Below are 17,457 nucleotides of genomic sequence, written 5' to 3'. Positions count from 1 at the left end.
GAGTATTGAATTTCGTTAACTGCTTTTTCTGCATTGTTTGGTATAATCATGTGATTTTTCTTGGGGGTATAGCTCAGGGGTAGAGCATCTGACTACACAATCATGTGATTTTTCTTTTTTAATCTGCATTATAGTGGATTGCAATGATTGCTTTTCAAATACTGAGCCAGCATTGCATCTTTGAAATAAAACCCAGTTGGTACTGAGTGTAATTCTTTTTACATATTGTAGGACTATATTTGCTAATATTTTGCTAAAGATTTGTATACTATATTCATGAGGGACACCAGGCTTTATTGCTTTTGTTGTACTGTGTTTTTCTAGTTCTGAACTGGGACGTGTTCTTCTATTTTCTGAAACGATTCTGCAGAGTTGGCACTAATTCTTCTTTACATGTGTGGTAGAATTCTCCAGTGACACCACCTGGACCTGAAGATTTCCTTTCTGAGAGTTTGTTAATTATGAATTAAATTGTCTTAATAGTTTCAGGGCTAACACAATGATCTTTGAAATAATTATTTAGTATTGTAGTAGTTTGAGTTTTTCAAGGAATTGCTTCGTATCATCTAATTTGTCAGATTTATATGTATAGAATTGTTCATTGTATTTCCTTATTATCATTTTTTTTGAACAGTTTAAATTAAGTTTTATTTGCTCTCTCATTTTACAATAATCTACCTCATAAACGTCTTCTACAAACAGAGCATATATCCTGGGTGTGTAATACAAAGTTATAAGTTAATTATTTTTTCCAAGCAGGTTGTAAAGTATCAATGTATCATATGAGAGTTCCCCTAATAGGGAACAAAATTTAAAACAAAACAATCATTTTAAATTTACCAAGTAGAGAATTTTTTCAGTAATCATTCATCTCTATATTCACATTCTAAGTATTTTCTTGTGATAAACAAACTGATTCAAATGATTTAAGCTATCCCACCGTTTAACAAGAAAAGCCTCTACAATAATTGGAAACCATGGTGTTCTCTTAATTTTACAACTAGCTGCTGTTTTCAGAAGTTCTTTGAGTTCTTCCTTTGAGAAAACTTTTAATCTCATTGGGATCTAGACTAAAAGTGATATTCTTCCTCACAAATAAAATGTAATCAATTTCATGTTCACCCCAGATACCATCAGACCGAACCTCATAGTGAATTCATGTTAAGTAATTAATTTCTTCTGGAGGAACTGCTTCCATGGGGATTCCTAACTCAGCTTTCAGATGCTTCTATGCTGCTTGCCTTACTTCAAGGTCATCACTTTCCTCAAGCTTGCCTGAATTGCCTAATGGATGACCACAACAAGTATTGGTAAAGCAACCCGGAAAGGTAAACTTAGCATCTGAGCTTTCCTCTAGCAGGAGCTTATTTTCAGTGTTGAATAAACCAATGACTTTCTTCACAGAATTGGAAAAAACTGCTTTGAAGTTCGTATGGAACCACAAAAGACCCCACATTGCCAAGACAATCCTAAACCAAAAGAACAAAGCTGGAGGCATCACGCTACCTGACTTCAAACTATACTACAAGGCTACAGTAACCAAAACAGCATGGTACTGGTACCAAAACAGAGATATAGACCAATGGAACAGAACAGAGCCCTCAGAAATAAGAAATAATACCACACATTTACAGCCATCTGATCTTTGACAAACCTGACAAAAACAAGAAATGGGGAAAGGATTCTCTATTTAATAAATGGTGCTGGGAAAACTGGCTAGCCATAAGTAGAAAGCTGAAACTGGATCCTTTTCTTACTCCTTATACGAAAAGTAATTCAAGATGGATTAGAGACTTAAATGTTAGACCTAAAACCATAAAAACCCTAGAAGAAAACCTAGGTAATACCATTCAGGACATAGGCATGGGCAAGGACTTCATGTCTAAAACACCAAAAGCAACGGCAACAAAAGCCAAAATAGACAAATGGGATCTAAGTAAACTAAACAGCTTCTGCACAGCAAAAGAAACTACCATCAGAGTGAATAGGCAATCTACAGAATGGGAAAAAATTTTTGCAATCTACTCATCTGACAAAGGGCTAATATCTAGAACCTATAAAGAACTCAATCAAATTTTAAGAAAGAAACAAAGAACACCATCAAAAAGTGGGCAAAGGATATGAACAGGCACTTCTCAAAAGAAGACATTCATACAGCCAACAGACACATGAAAAAATGCTCATCATCACTCGCTGTCAGAGAAATGCAAATCAAAACCACAATGAGATACCATCTCACGCCAGTTAGAATGGCAATCATTAAAAAATCAGGAAACAACAAGTGCTGGAAAGGATGTGGAGAAATAGGAACACTTTTACACTGTTGGTGGGACTGTAAACTAGTTCAACCATTGTGGAAAACCATGTGGCGATTCCTCAAGGATCTAGAACTAGAAATACCATCTGACCCAGCCATCCCATTACTGGGCATATACCCAAAGGATTATAAGTCATGCTGCTATAAAGACACATGCACACGTATGTTTATTGCGGCACTATTCACAATAGCAAAGACTTGGAATCAACCCAAATGTCCATCAGTGACAGACTGGATCAAGAAAATGTGGCACATATACACCTTGGAATACTATGCAGCCATAAAAAATGATGAGTTTGTGTCCTTTGTAGGGACATGGATGCAGCTGGAAACCATCATTCTCAGCAAACTATCGCAAGAACAGAAAACCAAATATTGCATGTTCTCACTCATAGGTGGGAATTGAACAATGAGATCACTTGGACATAGGAAGTGGAACATCACACACTGGGTCCTATTGTGGGGAGGGGGTAGGGAGGAGGAATAGCATTAGGAGATATACCTAATATAAATGATGAGTTAATGGGTGCAGCACACCTACATGGCACACGTATACATATGTAACAAACCTGCACGTTGTGCACATGTACCCTAGAACTTAAAGTATAATAATTAAAAAAAAAAAAAAGACACTAAAGGCCCAATGCAATAATCATTTTTCAGTGTTCTCATTCAGGTGACAATTCTTCTCGGTCTCAGCCCCAATTTTATTGTCATTTTCATCAATAAGGTTACACGTGTCTGCCAAGAGCTGAAACTGTTGCTCATAGAGATGGCTGGTATTTATTTCAAGCATTGTTACAGAACATCAGATTTGTCTTAGAACACTGAGCAGCCTCCAGCTTGAACACCAGCCAGCCCAGGAGTGTGCCCCTTTGGGTTCTGTCCTCTGCATGCACCGGCCTCTTATCCTTTTGATGTTTGCAAGGAAAGTGAGATCTCCAGTTTCCTTCCTGATTTTGACGTTTTGGGTTTTCTCCCTTAGTCCTTTGCCAATTTTGCTAGAGGTTTGCCAAGTCTATAGATCTTTTCAATGTACTGACTTTAAAAAAACCTGACATTCTTTCTTATTTTTCTCTTTTCAGTATCATTGATTCCTGCTCTTATTGTTATTTCCTTCCTTCTGCTTGCTTTAGTTAATTTTGTTCTTTTTCTAGGTTCTTGGGCTGGGAAATTAAATTATTAATTTGAAACTCTCCTCTTTTCTAATGTACACACCTAGTGGTATAAATTTCCCTTCCAGCACAACTTTAGCTGTTTCCCACAAATTTTAATATGCTGTATTTTCATTTTCATTGACTTCAATGTATTTTTTTAGTTCTCTTGAGACATCCTCTTTGATCCATGGATTTTCAGAGGTGTTTCAGAGAGTTTTTAGTTTCCACATGTTTGGATATTTTCTCATTTTTGATTTCTGGTTTGTTTCTATGTGGTCAGAGAATGACTTCAATACATTTAAATTTGTTGAGATTTTAAAAAATGGCACAGAATGTGGTCTATCTTGGTGTATTTTCTTTGGATCTCTGAAAAAAAAGTACGTTCTGCTCATTAGGGGAAATATTCCATAAATGTTGATTAGAACCTGTAGTGCTGTTGATTTATTCTATTTCCTTGATGATCTTCTGCCTAGTTGTCCTAACAATTGTTGAAGGACAGATGTTGAAGTTCTAGTTGTCCTAACAGTTGTTGAAGGACAGATGTTGAAGTCTTCAACTATAATTATGGATCAGTATGTTTCTTTAAGTTCTGTCAGTTTTTGCTTCACATATTTTGTGGCTTTGTTGTTTGGTGCATACACATTTAGGATTACTATGCCTTCTGATGGATTGACTTTTTATTATTATGTAATGTCCCTCTCAGTTGCTGGTATTTTTTCTTTTTCTTTTTACTCTTTAGCCTACTTTATCAGATATTAATGTAGCTACTCCTCCATTCCTTTGATTAATATTTGCATAATATATGTTCTTCCATCCTTTAACCTTCCACCTGGCTGTATCATTATGTTTGACATGAGTTCCTTATAAACAACATATAGTTAGGTTATGTTTAGACTACATGCAAATATTTATAAGTTAGGAGTTAAGTATGTTTTATATTTTGGTTTCTGTTTGTTCTGTGTTTTTCTTTCTTAGAAGGGACTTAGAAAGAACTTAGAAGACTTAAGAGAAGGAAAGTCTGTTGTATTTACCCATATTCTCACTTACTGTGTCTTTTCTTCCTTCCTGAGGTACCAAGATTTCTTCTTTCATTCTTTCCTTTCTGTTTAGAGAACTCGTAGCCATTCTTTTAGGGTAGTCCTGTTGGCAACAAATCCTCTTGGTTTTCCTTAATTAGAGGATCTTTTGAATTTCCTTTTATTCCTCAAGGATATTTTCACTGGATGTAGATTTTTAGTCTAATGATCCTCTTCTTTCAGCACTTGAATCACTGTGCCATTCCTCTGGCCTCCATGGCTACTGATGAGAAGTCTGTCACTTGAATTGTTTTCCCCTTATAAATGAGGTATTGTTTTTCTTTAGATTTTTTTAGAAATTTGCTTTGCTTTGTCCTAGTTTTTGGAAGTTTAATTATGATGTTTTAAATTATGACTTGATTCCTTTGGGTTTATCCTATTTTGGATTCACTTTGCTTCTTTAATCTGAAGGCTTGTCTTTTGTTAAATTTACAAAGTTTTGGGCCATCATTCCTTTGGGCACTTTTCAGGCATGTCCACTTTCTCCTCTCCTTCTGAGACTCTGTTGACACAAATGTTAGAGGTTTTGTGACAGTACCACAGGTCTCCGAGAATCTGCTTTCTATTTCTTTCAGTCTGGTTTCTTGGTTATTCAGATTGGGTACATTCTACTATTTTGTCCTCTTCACGGATTCTTTTTTCTGTCCCTTCCATTCTGTTGAGACCATCCATTGAGTTTTTAATTTTGGTTATATTTTTCAGTTCTAAAATTTTTATTTGTTTTATTTTTTTTTTCTATTTCTTATGGGGACTTTCTGTTTCTTTGCCAAGACTATGTTTTCATTGGTTTCAAGCATGTTTGTATCTGTTGATCAAAGTATTTTTATCTCGGCTGCTTAAACATTTTTGTCAGATAATGTTAGCATCTGTGTCATCTCAGTGTAGGCATGCTGTGATTTTCTTTCATCATTCAATTTAAGACCTTCCTTTTCCTTGTTATAATGTGTGATTTCGGACAGAAACCCAAACACTTAAGTATTATGTCATGAGACTCAAGATCTTATTTAAACCCTTGATTTTGGTGAGCGTCTTCTGACACTGCTGGGGACGGGGGTGGGGGAGGGTGCTGCCTCATTACCTCGAGGTTGGATAGAAGCCCAGGTTTTCCACTCAGTCTCCATTGACAGTGGGGGTGTCGCCTCACTGCTCTGGGTGTTGGGAGTTCCATCGATATGTCCCTGGTTGTGAAGAAGAGGACCGTTCCTCATGAGGCCTCCCCGATACCATGGCAGAGATGATCTCATTGCAGTGGGCTACAGTGACATTCCTGACTCTCCTCTAGGCCTCTCTAACACCAGCACAGCTGGCAGAGGGAGGGGCACTTCATTAGTGCTGAGTGGGAGTGCAAGTCCAGCCTCCCCATGTGGTGTCCACTGACACCACCCTGGTGGGGTAGGGAGCGGAATGGATGGGGCACTCCCTTATAACCCAGAGAGAGTGGGAATCTAGGCTCCCAACCTGGCCTTTGTTGACATGGTATGAGAGTGGGCTCATCGTTATTTCTGTGGTGTTTGGCTGGGGCAGGGAGGTTATCTTGTGAAAGTTTTCTGTCTTGATAGGCTGCCTCTTTTCTGGTCCCTTACCTAGGGAGGATCAGCTTTTCTTGGGGCTTTTTAATGCCTCTTCCTGTTGGCACTTCCTGGTTGCCAGCTTCTTCAGCTTTAAGTCCGGGATATGCGAAACAAAAAGAAAACACAGGAAACCCATATCATGTTTCTCAGGTCTCTAGCCAGCCTGGCTTCTTCTCTGTACATTTCAGTGTTTTATATGTAATGTCCAGCGTTCTTAGTTGTACTTGGTGGGAGGAGACAGGAAGAGCACACCTCCTTCATCTTCCCAGAAGTCCTGTCTTAGCTTTCAAATGTCTGCCAAGTAGCATAAACAGCAAGTGGAAAGCAGACAGTCTGAGACTTTGTATGCAAATTCATAATCATGATCCAATAATGTCCACTTTCAGAGAGGACTTGGAATTCCTTTATGGTTGCTTACAGTGCTGTGGGTGTTAATGTTACCTTGCAGTAAGAGGCACTTACTTTCCACTGGCTTGTTTTATATTGGGTTATTCTAGGACCCTTGCGCTGAATTACCAAAGAACAGTAAAGGCAGACAAGTGTAAATTTGCTTAGCAGCAATCGCTTAAAAGTGAACCTAAATGCTGCTGCAAACAATGGCTAAGTTTCTGGAGTGGGGAGCTCAGATCATCCAGTCTCTTAGGGAAGGGTAGGGTATGAGTGTTGAACATGGAGACTTCATAGCTCACATCATTAAGCAGTGATAGATTTAAGTGACTGTTCCTGGACAAGACACATTAGTAGCTTTCCTGTGGCACTTCATAATGAGCAGTTAATTTTAGCCTGCTCAAAGGAGGAAGGCGTCTCTGCTGGCTTACCAGCTCAGTTTTCAGGGAATCACTATAGTGACAAATACTGTTATAAAATATACAGAGGAAAGTGATTAATAAGTGCCCAGTAATGATGAAGTGTTGCCAGATTTCCTGTGAAATGGAGAAGTGGTATGAAGACCAGGCCATCTATTGGCATCTCTTGTAATGAGTGATTAATGTGCCTTTGAACCCAACTTTTCCATTTGTATGTTGTTTCTAACCAGGGATAGAAATGGAAACTATTTATCTTTGGATTCAAACCCTAGACACATTTAGGAGTTCAGAATTCATAAAAGCGAAGACTAAGAATGGATTAAAGTGACTTTGGAAATATAGATTATTTTAGAAGTTATTGATGCACCTGACGCAGAACAAAATACTCTGGTTCAAATTACAGCTGCTCCTACACAGCAGTTGATTCCCATCACCATCACCACTGCACGTCACAAACCAGAAGTCTTATGCTTGGCACATGAATATTCCAAATACCCCAGTCCAAGCTAGCCCTACTCATTTGTGACATGGAATTTAGTTTTCTGAATGTAACTCACTCTGGTATTCCAGAGCCAGGCCCAGAGTAAGTGCTCAACAAATGTTTAATGAATGAATGGGCTACCGGAGACATGCAGACTCCATGGCCCCAAAGCAAAAGGAAGGTTAGAGTCAATTTCAATTTGGCCCATAAAATTGGGTTGGCCTTCAGATGAGTAAAGACATTTATTTAAGTTCAGGGTTCTGGGTGTACTTTTCTCATAGGACTTGAGCTTTAGAAACAACCATGAATCAGTATGGACACTATGGCTTGGTCTTCAAGGAACACAATACTATTAACAATGTTACCTCCACCTCTCCAACACGCGCGCGCACACACACACACACACACACACACACACGTTTCCCTTTCAACTTCTAGATGTGTTTCATTGTTTGTGGTGGTACATTACAATGCTTTATGTAACACTTTGGCATTTCCTTGTGTCATAGTGTCTTACAGTTTAGTTGAGTTGTCTACATAGAGACAAGTGGCCCCCGGTTCATGACAGTTACAGTTGGGTTCTATTGCATTCAGGAGAGTTACTCAACCTCAGTGGTTTTACCAGACTTGTTGTAAACAGTGTCATAGAATACAACTGGCTGCAGAAGAGCCTGGGAGAGGTTTTTTTTTTTCTTTTTTTTTGTAATAGCAATGCTGCTGCCCCAGACAAAATTGGGTTAGATTGATTAAAAAAAGAAGATAAAAAGAGAATGGCTATTTAGTTGACAATCTGTATTTTCTGACACACTACTGAAGTATGTATTTATATCCACTCATTTACCCTGGGCTGGAGAGCCTCCAAGCATTAATTTTTTTAATGCTCGTTAGCATGAAAACACAATGACACATTTATGTTTTTTTCTTTGGAGGGATGGCATGGAAAATCTGTGAACTTGCTTTCTGGCCAAATGAGTCAACCAAAGATGGGAACATTAATTTGTTGGAACAGTTGTGTATCAACATCAAACTGAAAACAGAATTATAGTAATATATATTCTTAGAGAAATAGGGAATGCTAAGTTAAAGGCAGCATTCCTGCTCACAGCAGCTAACAGTGAACCTACCTAGGAAGAGATGGCAGATGTCAGTAAACTGCTCTGCTAGGACAGGGCCTCTGGAGTCTTTGCTGGCTACAGAATTCTGGCATTCTATGACCCCCCCCCCTCTACTGTGGAAATGCATTTCAAAATAAGCCATCTCTAATCACTCACCTGGGGTGAGCTCAGGATCTGGGGTTCTTACCTACGAAAATGATTTATTCAGCCCTTGATGTTTTCTTGATTTTCTGTATTCTCACCCTGCTCTCATTCCTTAATTTAGCTTCTTTTCCCATTTTCCATGGTTTCTGACCTCATAAAGACCATCCTACTGTGTAAGCATTCAAACCCATAGTAGAAACGATCAGGAAAGTGGTCCCATTCCCCATCTCAGAAAGCTCTGTGAGAGTTCCACTGCTATCATCGACCTTTAGCTCCGTGTTCTTCCATCGTGAAAAATTACAACCATTTGCTATTGTTCACTAACTATCTCTCCCCTATCAGTCCATTTTCAGCCACTGTATCTTTCATATGAAAGGACATGGCACAAAAGACTTGCCACAGTTGAAACCCTTTATAATAAATGAATTGAAAACATTTGTTGAAGTTGCTTATTTTTAAAAATAATGTGACCTCTTCTTTACAACTATAAGGTGTGGGAGGACAAGGCCATTCTTGATTCTACAAATTTCAGGTTTGTATATTGGATGAAAATCTATCTTTTTAAGTTGTTGTGTTGGACAATAATAATGGCTCATATTTTTTGAGCGCTTAATATATGCCCGTTGAAGCCTTTACATGTGATATCAGTTAGGTTTTGTTTGTCAGTTAGCAAATGACTACAAAACTAGTGCCTTTTATGAACGAAATGATTGTGCACCCCACCACCAAATTCATATGCTGAAGCCCTCCTCCCCAATGCAGTGGCATTAGGAGGTGGGGCCTCTGGGAGGTGATTAGGTTTAAATGAGTTTATGAGGGTGGAGCCCCGACAATAGGATTAGTGCCCTTATAAGAAGAGGAAGAAAGTGCAGCCTCTGTGCTGTGTGAGGACACAATGAGAAGGCACCCACCTGCAAGCTAGGAAGTGTGCCGTCACCAAAGACAGAACCTGCTGGCACCATGAACTTGGACTGAAAATAACTGTCTGTTGACGAATCCACTCAGCCTATGATATTTCAAATAGTAGCCTGAGCTTGGCTTAAACCAAGAACCATTTATTATTCCTCATGAATCTCTGGGTGGATGGGGCTCCGCTTGGCCGATCTTGGCTGGGCTTGTACTTTTATCTGTGGTCAGCTGGGGGGTGGCGTGGCTGAAGCTGGCTGGTCTCAGAGAGCTTCACTCAGATCTCTCACGGTTAGCCATCAGATGGCAAGGGTCATAGGGCAACTGGGCCACTTGTCTCTCATCACGCACCAGCCTGGCTTCATTGTGTTCACAGGGTGGCAGTGGGTTCCCAAGAGGGGAGGTGAAAGAATGCATGGCCTCCTGAGGCTGACTCAGAAATGTCAGGATGCTGCTTCCACCCAGTTCTATCAGCCAGAATGTCACAGGGCCAGCTCAGACTCAAGGAAGAGATTCTGCCTCTCGATGGGAGGAGCTACAGAACCACAATGCAAAGACATAGATGACATAGGGAGGGATGGAGGTGTTGGACATTTTTAATCTCCCTCACATGTGTTAACGCTGTTAATCCAGCAGTCCTGTGAGGCCGCATGATATACTCTTATACCCATTTTATACATGAGGAAACTGAGGCTTAGTAGGGCTAAGGAACAGCATTCAGAACTAGGACTCAAGCATTCTTTCTCTAGAATCTGTTCTCTCACCTATTCCCTCACTTTAGACTAGATATCAAAACTAGACATCAAAGTCAACTCATGTTAATTTCACCACCACATAGAGAAATTCCAGCTGTTGCTTTCTACATTGACTGCATTTCTCTAAGTGAGCCATGCACAGTTTATGAACCTTCCTCAAAATTCCAATGTAGATTCATGACTGCACCTCTCTCCTTCCATGCTTTCTTCAGAGGCAGCACCAAACATTTCTGAACATCACTGTGCTCTGAGTGTCCAAACAGTCACTATTTAAACTCTCAAGTGTCCTGGATCTGTCTCTGTGACTCTCCCCAGCAAATATACTCCCAGAATGTCCCAGATGTTGGTGGTCTGATCATGGCAAAGGCCATGGACAGATTCAAGCAGTTACTTCTCAGTTACAGGCAGGCTGAGACTCCCAGAGAACAGAGCGGGCACTTTGAGGACAAGGCCACGGATGAGAGTGTCTGTGTTATAGGAAGTGAGTCAGTTGCCATCAGATGTGTCCAGTCATGGTTGCTGAGGCTTCTGGGTCCCTCCCTTGTTTTGCAAATATCTCCAACCCTGGGGTCTTGATACTTTGACAAATACGGGGACACAAAAATCTGCTGATGTCTCCAGGGAAAACAAGAAAAAAGATGGATCTGGCTTTCAAATGCCTGGGAGGCCAACAGATCTCAGCCAGGGCTGTGTGGCAGAGTGGAAGGATGTGTTTGCCCAGAATCCCAGCTCCGCATTGGTCCTGGAGTGTTAAAGAAGAGGTGTTGAGTTCTCTGTCCCTAGACTTCTCCTCCCTGACTCCAGGCCTGTATCCCAGGATGAGGATGGATTTATGATATCTGGAAGTGCTGTAGTGAGAGTAATGAGGCCTCAGCAGCATGGAGAGAATTATTTGTGCTCTGCTGGAGAAGAAGTTAGAAGAGCAGCAGTCATGCACTGGTCCTCCCAGGTCTTGGCACCCTGTCTGGGTTGAGCCATGTAAGCTGGCACATCCTGAAAAGAATAGGTTTTCTGTAGAATAAATAATCACTTTCTCAGGACAGTGACTAATGGAGAGCCCTAATCCTCCAGTACAAGTTTCTGCATCACCATGAGATTGAGAACTTCCTGGCCAGTGACCACAAGTTGCTGATGGGCATTAATGCCAAGACTGACTTTCTGCACTCAGTCGATGACAAAAATGCTGAGATTCCAAATGCATCTCCTGGAGAGCAGACAGGCAAATGTAGAGTCAGTAGGGAGCCTGAACATCAAGATGGCTGTGAAGTCAAAGGCGGACTCCCAAGTTAGAGCTGCCGTGCACACGTACCTGCTCTCAGCCTGAAGTAGCTTTGGAGTCAGTGACTTTTTTATTGACTCAAATAAAAACGATCTCTTTCCAGTTGTATGCTTTGAAAAACAAGGGCCCTCAGGAAATTGTACCAGAGCAGCAAATGACAATGGACTGACGGTTGACTTTGTGGACAAGAGACACATTACAAAAACATGAGGAAATGAAGACAGACCCTGCCCAAATCAGATGCTCAGACATCAAGTCAGGAGCCTGGAGGGAGAGGGTTTTGTATGTGACACACAGGGCCACAGAAGTGAAATAACTTTGTAACAGTGGGGAGCACTCTGCACACATTCCCATCTGAAGGGCCCATGACAGAGTTTGGATGTTGCCCTACTCAAATCTCATGTTGAATTGTAATCCCCAGTGTTGGAGGTGGGGTCTGGTGGGAGGCGATTGGATCATGGGGATGGGTTTCTCATGAATGGGTTAGCACCATCCATCCCGTGATACTGAGTGAGTGCTCATAAGATCTGGTCATCTAAAACTGTGTAGTACTTCTTCCTCTCTCTCTTGCTCCTGCTCCCACTTCCCCTTCTGCCATGATTGGAAGTTTCCTGAGGCCTCCACAGAAGCCCAGGAGATGCCAGCATTGTCCTTCCTGTACAGCCTGGGGAACTATGAACCAACTCACCCTCCTTTTTTTTTTTTTTTTTTAAACCAGGTATTTCTTTATAGCAAGGAGAGAATGGACTAAAACAGCTCAGAACCACCTCATTATTAGTAGTGCCTCGTCCTCTCTCTTCCTGAGGAATATCTGCAAGGACAAACTGTTCTCTATTTACTAAAAGCTAAGTGAGCACTCCTGTATAATTCTTTAAAATGTTGGGATCAATCCCAGCACTTTGGGAGGCCGAGACGGGCAGATCACAAGGTCAGGAGATCGAGACCATCCTGGCTAACACGGTGAAACCCCGCCTCTACTAAAAAATACAAAAAACTAGCTGGGTGAGGTGGCGGGCGCCTGTAGTCCCAGCTACTCGGGAGGCTGAGGCAGGAGAACGGCGTAAACCCGGGAGGCAGAGCTTGCAGTGAGCTGAGATCTGGCCACTGCACTCCAGCCTGGGCGACAGAGCGAGACTCTGTCTCAAAAAAAATAAAATAAAATAAAATAAAATAATAAAAAAATAAAATAAAAAAAAAATAAAATGTTGGGATCAGAAGTGTTAGTGCTGCTCTATTTTTGTCTTACCAATACTCATTTTGTTCAGTGTCCAAACACTCTCACTTAGAAAAGTACTAGAAACAGATGAGATGCCAACCTAGGAGGCAGTCTCCCCTCCACACAGAGCCCCCACTGACCATCGCTGCACTGTCAATCAGGGCAGTATAACAGGGAAGAGACAGCAGCACCGTGGGACCCTGAGCCTTGGTTGAACTTGCCAATGCAAAGCAAAACCAGGAAAACAAAGGCTCTTCATGGAAAAGGAGCTGATTTATCATGAATCTTATTGTAGTCATATGACAGAGTACCTCACTGAAGACAGATAAATGGGTGGAAAGCTATTCCCCGGAGGTGTTAGACAAGAAAAGCTCTGTAGCAATGTGAGTTTGGGAAATGTTGAGTTAAGCAAGTTACATAAATTTCTTTCCTGCAGGATTTCTCAGAATATTCTTATCCTAATGTGCACTGCGAGTCTCCAAGACGGGAATAAGTTATGCAGGACTTCCCAAATTCATATAGCCACAGGACTCCTGTTTTTCCTTCTCCCACAGGCAGTGGCTTGGTGCCGTGGATAAGCATGTGGGCTCTGGGATCAGCCTGTCTGCTTGAATCTAGGATCTCTCGCTTCTGAGCTGTGCGGCGTTGGACAAGTCACTTAACCTCTCTCAGCTTTGGTTTCCTAATCTCTAAAACAAGTATAACAGTAGCACCTGCCTAATAAGGTTTTTGTACTGGTGTGGAAAATAAATTAGTTAATTCATATGAAGCATTGCATTTATCGCATGACCTCAGAGACAGTTAAAGCTTAGCAAGTTATCCATAGAAAGCACCTTGCAAACTGAGTGTTACATCGTGAGCACTCTTCAAAATTATTAGTGTAATGGACATTAGGGTAGCAGCTTAGCATCTATGACTTCCCCCGCCACCGGCTGCCCCAGCCAAAACTATTGGTTTAGCTTGGCCTAATTAGAAGGCTGCTCAAGAATGTTCTTTGATGGTTGAGAGGAGGACATCCCTTTGCATCTGAGTGATGGTGGGTGGGCATTGGACCTGGAATCGCTGTGGGCAATTTACTCTAATGAGACGAGTCAGCCTGGGAGGGAGCACACACCCTGAGGACGGCAGACCACAGATGCGCCCTCAGCAAACCTCCCTGGAAGTGTGCCCCTCCCCTGGACTTGCTCAGTCAGGAAAGCCTGTAAATTCCTTGCAGGTGAAGTAAGTATGAGTAAGGTTTTCTGTGACCAGCCATCTGCAGCCTCTCAGCTGATAGAGTGGGGAAGCTGGTGGCGAAGTGGGGGAGCAGCTATGGGGTGCAAATACAGCCCAGCTCTTCAGAATGGGCTGCACCAGCTCCCAGCTCTCATGTGACTCTCTGCTTCTTAGTTTCCTCAATAATGAAAGGGAGATATCAAAATCTTCTACCTAAACCTTATGGTAAATGTGAGGTGCAAAGGAGAGAAGGTGTGCAAAAACACTTTGGAGACAGTCGAGTATTCTATAAAGGCAAGGCAGAAATGTTTATAGCAATAGTGGAAACTCGACCACTTCTTGATTTAAAACTGTTACACTGTGGTGGTACAAGATTTTTGGCTAATGCTAAAATAAGAACATAAAAGCCAGCTGTCAAAATATTATAATTGGTTTCTGTCAAACCCGAAGGCTTTAAATTCTGTGATGCTATAAGTTTAAGGGCTTATCTATGGATTTCTGCCATTCTATAATACTCTATCCCATTTAAAATTCTATCGCTGTGAATACTTCAAAAGGGACTCTGGAAAGTATTCACATATAACTGACGAGTCTCACATTATGGTAATTTAACTTTTTTTTAAATTTTAAACTCTGTGAAATATTAGTTGTCACTTATCCTTATTTTTAATTCAACTAAATGGACCAACTACTATTTGATAAAAGGTAGTGAAATTTTCACTTCTAGTTTTAGAAAGTTTTAACCAACAGTATAGTATGGTGGAAAGTTAGTAAAATAAATCATCTATAAAAAGTAAGAAGAAATAAATTCTGCAATGACTTTAATGAAGTTGAAACTTTAAATTATTAGCAATAATAGCCATCTAGTATTTATTGAGGAAGACAGTTCTCCATGGGTTTCTTGCACGTCTGCAAGTCTTGCTGGGTATTTCAAGAATGCAAGGCCCTGGCTGCCCTTTAGCCTGGCCATTTCTCAGGTTGTGTTTGCAGTGAGTAACCTTGAGAAACTGGGTAAGGTTTCCTTCCAAGACAAAGAGTGGACTGACTTACTGTTTGATGGGACAATGGTGTGTTCCCCAAGCTCAGTGCTCGTCAGTTGTGGCGCAAATCCACTGCATGTAAAACATCCATCTGGGCCTCTCCATGCCAGCCCCATACACATTCATGTCATATGCATGCCATGTCCTGAATAATAAAGTCCCATGTCTCTGATCCAGGGGGCTCATGTCTTCTGCCAGCATCCATGAAACCAAAATAGGCTAATCTATTAGCTTACAAGGAGGTAAAGGCAGATCCTAGACTTTCCATACGTATTGAGATTTTTGGTGATTAGTATAATATCTGATTTATTTTCATAAAAATTTCCTTGTTAAGAATTCACACCTATGATATTCTTTGTGGGCGCCTGGCATCTTCCTTAACCAGCAGAGGGAGCCCTTGCTGATTAATTAGATGCAGGCAAGCTTTCCTTGTTTTACACATGCCAGATACCTCACAGAAAAATCCACTTACAGTTATCACAATGCTGTTAGTACACAGAACACAGAAAAAATGTAGAACATGATAGTAGCATCCTTTACTTAGGTTTCAGAGCACAGAAGGTAAAAATACTACGTTTTCCAAGGGGACCTCCCAGGTAGAAGGAAGTTCGGGAATGTGCATTACCACTCTAAAAGCAGTTGAAAGGAATATTTTCTAAATAAATAATTACTCTGAAGTTGCTAGCAGTGGATCTTGTGAAAGGAGAGCTCCTGAATATAACATATTTGTCTTTGGAACTCTAGAACTTTCTCTTTCGTTTACACCATGTATGTTATAAAGGAATAAGGTCCTCAGCTGGGTGTGGTGGTGTGTGCCTGTATTCTGTTACTCAGGAAGCCTAGGTGGGAGGATCGCTTGAGCCCAGGAGTTTGAGTTCAGCCTGGGCAACATAGTGAGGACCTGTCATTGCAAAAAAATAAAAATAAAAATGGAAAGGAAGTCCTACCTTGGAAATGATCTGATGTTTACTATGCTTAAAAACTGTGTGTCAGTCAAGCGCCTGAGGAAGTGCACACGCAGGTCTGGTGACTTGACTTTAACATCCTCATGTTTGTACTTTCACCCACCACAATTTCAGGTGCACACAGACAAGTCCAGAGCTGACCACCTGCCTGCGCCTGGGCCAATTTCCCTGAACAAGTCTCAGCATCAGAACTTGATGAGCTCCAAGCCTCCTGTTTGTTTATAAAATAAAGCTCCTCTTACTCATTTTGCCTTTGGGTGGAAGCACAAAACATTCATTAAAATAAAGGAAAGAAATTTAAGAATAATTCAGAATTGCATTTTAAGGGTTGTCACATGGTAGACAACCAAACTGAATGCTATTAGTGATAAGATGGCAATAATGAAAAATATTTAATAATGTCTGTTGTAATTTGAACATTGTTTTGTTATTATTTTATTTTAATATGGAGCTCTTCATGAATTTGCGTGTCCTCCTTGCACAGAGGCCATGCTGATCTCTCCAGCATTCCAATTTTAGTGTATGTGCTGCTGAAGCAAGCATGTAACTTGAAGTTTATTTTCAAACTTGGGAGTTACATGTATTGACAGTCATGTTGTTCCACCTTCAAATGGGTGTTTACTTCTCTTTTTTTTTTTTTTTTGGGAGACAGAGTCTCACTCTGTCACCTAAGCTGGAGTGCAGTGGTACGATCTTGGCTCACTGCAACCTCCACCTCCCGGTTCACGTGATTCTCGTGCCTCAGCCTCCCAAGTAGCCACGATTACAGGTGTGCATCACCATGCCTGGCTAACTTTTTGTAGTTTTAGCAGAGATGGGGTTTCATCATGTTGACCAGGCTGATCTCAAACTCCTGACCTCAAGTGGTCTGCCCACCTTGGCCTCTGAAAGTGCTGGGATTATAAGTGTGAGCCACCACTCCTGGCCCTGATTTTTTTTTTTTACTTCTATTTCACAGTGACATGACTCGGTGGATTTGAAAAAGTGATCCCTGTACTGGTGTGTTTTTCATTTCATCACTAGCTTTAATTTTTAATTTTTAAAAAAGCTTCTTGGAATAGGTATCTTGCTTAAAAACACATCAGATAACTTAAGTGCCAGAAGAATAAGAGTGATGAGGAAAAGAAAAAGGCTGTTTTTCAAATACAGTTGGGCTTTAAGGCAGTCTGTGCTCTTGGAAGAAGTTTTGTAAGAGGAAGTGATGCAAGTCAAATCTAATTTTCCCATACAATCAATGCTATGACTATAGGGTTATTTTACTAAACAAAGACTTAATGCCTAGGTTTTTTTTTTTTTTTTTTTTTTTTTTTTTTTTTTTTTTTTTGAGACAGTGTCTCGCTTTGTCGCCCAGGCTGAAGTGCAGTGGCGCGATCTCTGCTCACTACAAGTTCTGCCTCCCAGGTTCACGCCATTC

The 17,457-nt window shown here is 40.8% G+C and overlaps 2 pseudogenes; both read right to left on the bottom strand.

Annotated features, from left to right (window-relative positions):
• Positions 1-879: 879 nt before the first annotated feature.
• LOC105495694 (isopentenyl-diphosphate Delta-isomerase 1-like) lies at positions 880-3,149 on the bottom strand (annotated as a pseudogene).
• Positions 3,150-16,482: 13,333 nt separating this feature from the next.
• Positions 16,483-16,582, bottom strand: LOC112429179 (U6 spliceosomal RNA; annotated as a pseudogene).
• Positions 16,583-17,457: the final 875 nt, after the last annotated feature.

Source organism: Macaca nemestrina, chromosome 8 (assembly GCF_043159975.1).
Source record: "Macaca nemestrina isolate mMacNem1 chromosome 8, mMacNem.hap1, whole genome shotgun sequence".
Classification (NCBI taxonomy): Eukaryota; Metazoa; Chordata; class Mammalia; order Primates; family Cercopithecidae; genus Macaca; species Macaca nemestrina.
The sequence above is the reverse complement of the archived record's forward strand: the minus strand, read 5'-3'. Positions and strand labels throughout refer to the sequence as shown.